A 6,249-nucleotide genomic window follows, 5' to 3' on the forward strand; every position below is an offset into this window, starting at 1 on the left:
TTTTTTCTTTTGACACTTATATGGTTGTAGTAAGTAGGAAATTAACCCCAGTGTAGACAATGAAGCAACTAGGTTATTTTTTGGGAGGTGCTTGATTCCTGCTGCTGCTCTGCGCCCTGTGTTCAGGCTGACGACAAGGCCCTGACCCCCCACGTGGGCCATTGTGAACAAGCATGACCCCAGGAATCCCCAGCTTGAATGGCAAAGAGTTTTTAGGGTTTTATCTAAAGTTTCATCATGGACAAGGATTGTAGAGAGATGCTTACGAGGGTGGCTACCTGCAAGATAGGGCCTGGTTCATGTTCTTTGTCCATTAAACCAGATTGTGGTTGCTTTGTCTTGTGTCAACCTTACAGAATATCAACTCATGAGAAACAGGAAGTGGTAAAGGTCTTTTTTCCATGGCTTGCTACTTGAAAAGCCCAGCCTGCAGAGATAATGAATTCTTCAGAAAACTAAGATTAGGCCGGGTGCAGTGGTTCATGCCTGTAATCCCAGCACTTTGGGAGGCCAACTCCTGAAGTCAGGAGTTCAAGATCAGCTTGACCAATATGTCTCTACTAAAAATAAAAAAATTAGATGAGCATGGTGGCGTATGACTGTAGTTCCAGCTAGTTGGGAGGCTGCAACAGGAGAATTGCTGGAACCCAGGAGCTGGAGGTTGCAGTCAGCTGAGATTATACCACTGCACTCTAGCCTGGTTGACAGACCGAGACTAAGAAAGAAAGAAAGAAAGAAAGAAAGAAAGAAAGAAGGAAGGAAGGAAGGAAGGAAGGAAGGAAGGAAGGAAGGAAGGAAGGAAGGAAGGAAGGAAGGAGGGAAGGAGAGAGAGAGAGAGAAGGGAGGGAGGGAGGGAGAGAAGAAAGAGGAAAAAAAGAGAACTAAGATTACACAAGCTATTGTAAAAGGTTAAACCAAAGTAATTGGTTGGGAAAGGGGCATTCTTTGTTTCTAATTTGATTTTTCTTTCTTTTATTTTATTACTTTGAGGACTGTCTAGTCCTTTGCTCCTAAATTCTATGTTAAAATAAAATGAGTATGGTCTTGCTGGTTTAGAAGATTCCAAGACAATGATTCGAAAGCTGAAGAGTCACTCACAGCTGCTGGGCAAGTTTTCCGATGAACATTGAAGAAAAAACAGCTCGTTTCTTTGCCTAATGAAAAACCAAACTCCTCAGTGTGGCATAGTCTTCAAGCTGGTTTCATAAACATGACCTGTTTTTCCTATCTTCTGTCTATTGCTTTTCTTCCATAACGTGTGGGGTCTGGATTCAGAGAATATAAGAATCTGTGTCTCAGGGTCACAAATCAGAAACTCTGTTCACTTTCTGCCTTACAGCACTGTTTCTTGATTGTATGCATTTACTTCAAATGTTCTCATTACAGATCTAGAGATAGGGAAGCATGTGGTCAGGATTCTTGTGCTTGTTGTTATAACACATACTTTGTGCTCAAGAGTAGAGCCAACAGGCTGAGCACAGCATGTTCTCACTCAGTCATGATGGCTGCAAGTGGCTGGCTTGGGCACCCAGCTTCCCTAGGAGACACCTTCCTGACTCACCCGGTCATCTGGAGGGGAGAATGTCAGGAGAGGCCAGCGATGGTCCTTCAGTGACTTGACTTATGCATTTAGACAAGAGTAGGGGGTGGTGGTCTAGAGGACATGGCTATGTCAGAGCACACCCAACCCTGCTCTCAGGCCTGAGAACACACATGTGAATGAGAAATTGGCCCCGACCACTGTCAGATGTGTGCTGGCCTATTTGGGGACCACACAAGATTCAGTAGAGGGCATAGAAAGGTCATCCAACATAGGGTCCCTTTGGCTGCCAGACTTAAAATAAGCTTGGGTTAGTTATGAAGGAGAAAACTCTCAGGCTTCCAGGGAGCATGAGAACTTTCAAAGCAGTGGGCTTTAGTCCTTCCTTAGAGGAGACATTTACCATTCCATAGTGCTTTCAGCAGAAAGCCTTTCCTTCACTGTGTAGTTTAGTTATGATTTGATCCTGCCTATGGATATTTTTCTTTCTTTCATTTAAATTTTAGATAGTGCTATGAATTACTCATTTTCCATAAAGAACACTACTGTAATGATTATTAGATTTCAGAATTTCATCTGTCTGTGAAAGCTGACTTTTGGCAGCCTGTGACACTCATACATTCCTTCTTACAATTCAGATTTCCCTCTGGAATCCTTGGTCTCATTTCAGATTAGAATCAGCTATCTTGCCTTATGTTCTCACGGGGTTCAATCTTGTAGTGAATTCAGGTGAGAGAAATAGTTTCAGAACTGTGATCATAGTAGTTGGAAAACAATTCACTCCAGTGACCCCACAGTCACTGTTTCACTGGTAGAATGAATTACCTTTCCCTCGGAATGTTTCTCCAAAATAGATTGGCTCAGGTCCCTTATGGCACAGATGCTCCTTTGATCCTTCTGTCAAATCTAAACACAAACACCGATTAGACAAGTTCTGCTCCAAGATCTCAGTGGGCATTTTGCATTGCCTTCTAACTAATATGCTGGCTTGAATTGTCTCATTGTTTCACATCCAAAGTATAGGACTGAACTCACTCTTCCTGATCTCCCAGGAAACTTGTGTAGGACCCTAAACAGTATTTAAGAGGAATAAAACCTTCGGTGTGGATTTTTATTTAAAAGATGGAACGGTCCTGGGACTGTGTATATGTATTTCATGGTGTAATGAGCAGCATCACACTTCCTTTCTTTCCTCTAAAAAAAAAGCCTGGATGGGTAATACCCAATTTAGCAAAAATTTAAAAGTGGTGTCAATTCCAGATAAAATTGTGATTCATAATATGGATCAAACTGTATGTTAACATTTTAAATTTTAATGTCATATCTATTCAATGAGATTCTTGATGTCTATTTTAGTAAATGATTTTCCCAGCTATGCTGAGGAATATAATAATAGAAGTAATTATTCTTATTTTAATATGAATGAATAAATTTTAATAATTGCATTTAATAGTTGATAAAATTTTGTCTGTTTTTGGAAGCTGATTGTAATTCATTCGTTAGCTTTAGGCCCTTTCAAGCTAATTGGAACAGAACAGAGTTCGTTAAATATAACTATAAACCAAAATGAAACTTTTGCCTAATAAGTTTTTACTAGTTACGGCTTGGGGTTATTTTCCTAGGATTTCACTTGTAACCTATGAAACACTCTTCCTAAAACCTTATTCTATATTGCAAAATATGTATTATTTTTCTTAAGGGGGAACTATCTTTTCTATAATGATTGTCTCTCTGAACACAGTTTTAAGCTACTTTCAGCATCCTCAATGCTCAGGTTTGAGCTAAAGCCCCATCAGACACATCTCCAGCATCTGGTGCTGCCATCTGGTATTTTCTTTTAAAGTAATGTCTTCTGCGCTATCAAATCATATTATTGACTTTTTCCTCAATAATATCCCCAAATGTATTGGAGAAGGTGCCCTTATTCGATAAACTCCAGTTATTTAGTGCTAGAGTTACATATTTGATTTAAAGCTACAAATGTTCTTCTCTGGGTAAGTATCTTATTCTTTACAGGCAAAACTCGCAGTAGGAAGAGCATAATCAGAAAAACCCAGGAGGGCGGGATAGATATTCTCATATGTTCAAATTCTGTATGTGTGCATGTGTATCTATTGGGTAAGAAGAATTTGGAATTTAGGGGAAGGCGTGGAAGACAGGGAACTAACTTTTACTGAATAATTTTATGTCTTAGTCCATATGTGTTGCTATAACAAAATACCAAAGACTGGGTAATTTACAAAGAACAGAAATTTATATTTCATGGTTCTGGAGGCTGGGAAGTCCAAAATCAAGGTACCAGCAGGATTTTTATGAACTTGTGAGGAATGCTCTACTTCCAAGACAGTAATTAGTTGCTAGATCCTCCAGAGGGGCGAAATGCTGTGGTGGAAGGGATGGAAATGCGAGAAGGGTGTTCCCTCTTCTAACCTTGAGCCCTTTTATACGGGTGTGAAGCCCATTCACAAAGGTGGTGTCCCCACAACTTAATCACCTCACAAACACCACACCTCTTAACATTGTTGCACTGGGAAATATGATCCACTGTGAATTTTGGAGGAGACACCACCATTGAAACTGCAACACTTTATGATTAGCACTTTATATACATGATGCCATTTTAATTCTCATTATATTACTATAAGATAAACATTATTTTCTGACTTTCTAGGTTGGAAGACTGTGGTTAAGCAACTTGCTTAAAGTCGTACACTGGATTCGCAAGTGGCTGTCAGAGTCATTCTGTCTAATTCCACAGATTCATATATTTTCATGTCACTATAAAAGGGGCATAGAAGTGATATAAAAAATGGGTATTGCTACCCTGCCAACCTGTGAGTGTTAGGAAAAAGAGGACAGAATTCCATTCATTCACTAATACTTATCATTAGGCCTTGGACTAAGTACTAAATATAGAGTCATAAAAATATAGGCATAGTTCTTGACCTCATGGAGTTTTGAGTCCTATTGAGGAAATTGTATGGAATTTAAAAAATATATACAATTTAAAATTGTGTTATGACGGTGTGGAATGGCGGAAGACAGACATTCAGGATCTTGGCTAGAGAAAACCTACGGGAGGAAGATATTTCAGCTAAGACATAAAAGGTGTGAAAGCATTAGCCAAGAGGAAACATGTGGAGGAAGGGAATGGTTAGAGAAAAAGACATTCGGATAAAGGGCAGCATGTATGAAGGTTCTAAGGTAAGGAAGATCTTATAATGAAATGAAAGAGTGCACATGTGGCCGGAGCCTAATACTAGAGGGAACAGGCACATGGATGAGGCTGAAGAGGTAGCATAGTTTCCTCCAGCTTCTCTGTGGACACAGGGACATCAGTTGTTTGGTTACTGCAGGAACCCAGGTGACAGCTGGTGATGGCTTGGCCTATCATGTTGGTAGCAGAGATAAAGATAAAGTACAATGGGCAGATCTTGGTGATAGGTGGGATGTGGAGGATAAGAAAGAAGGTCAAGGATGACTCCCAGATTTCTACCTTGAGCAACTGCACTAGTAGTGCCATTTTCTAGGATCAAGAATACTGTGGAAGGGTTGGATTTGGGGAAGTAAGATCTATAGTTTAGGCCGGGCACGGTGGCTCACGCCTGTAATCCCAGCACTTTGGGAGGCCGAGTCGGGTGGATCATGAGGTCAGGAGATTGAGATCATCCTGGCTAACACAGTGAAACCCCATCTCTACTAAAAAATAAAAAAATATATTAGCCGGGCATGGTGGCAGTCGCCTGTAGTCCCAGCTACTCGGGAGGCTGAGGCAGGAGAATGGCGTGAACCCGGGAGGCGGAGCTTGCAGCAAGCCAAGAAGCACCACTGCACTCCAGCCTGGGTGACAGAGCAAGACTCAAAAAAAAAAAAAAAAAAAAAAAAAAGATCTATAGTTTAATTCTGGCCATATCAAATTCAAAATGCTTATGAGATTTTTGAGTTAAGCTGAATCTATGAGTCTGGAACTCAGAAGGGAGGACTGGGCTGGGATATACATTTATGCATTATTAACATATATTTAAAGCAATCAGAATGAATACTCATAGAAAAACAGGCCCAGGGCTGAGTCCTGAGATACAATATTTAGGGACTAGAGGGGACAAAGCTGGAGAACGAAGGCCTGGAGATGCAAGAGAAAGGTCTAGAGTAGGGTGCCATGAAAACTGAGATCCAACAAATGTTGTAAATAAGGGTGTTGAAAACAGTGTTTTATGCCAAGAGGTTGAGTAGAATGAGGACCAAAAAATATTTGATTTGGCAGTGTGGATGCAGCTGCTAACCTTGGAAAGAACATAGTGGACTGGTGAGATCTGCAGAGTGTATGGAGAATAAAGATAGGTTGTGTTTTGAGAAGTATGGCTTTGAAGACTAGAATAGAAATAGTAGGTAGGCTAGGAATAGAGATATTGGGATGAGAGGTATTTTTGAAAGATGGGAGCTTCTAGATTATGTTTTAATACTTAGGATAATGATCCAGTGGAGAAAAGGAGGTTGAAGAAGCAAGAGAGGTGATCAGAGATGGTGCAAAACCTGGAGAAAAAATAGGCACCAGGAGATGGGATCACCAATGTGTGTGGAAGGAAGGACTTCGATAGGAGAGGGCACTTCTTTGTTTCAGGAGAATGATTAATACAGATGAAGGCAAGACTGTAGGTTATTAGTGGGGAGATAAAGTAACTACTATCTGTTAGCTTGAATCTCATATT

This window comes from Macaca fascicularis, chromosome 6, assembly GCF_037993035.2.
Source record: "Macaca fascicularis isolate 582-1 chromosome 6, T2T-MFA8v1.1".
Lineage (NCBI taxonomy): Eukaryota > Metazoa > Chordata > Mammalia > Primates > Cercopithecidae > Macaca > Macaca fascicularis.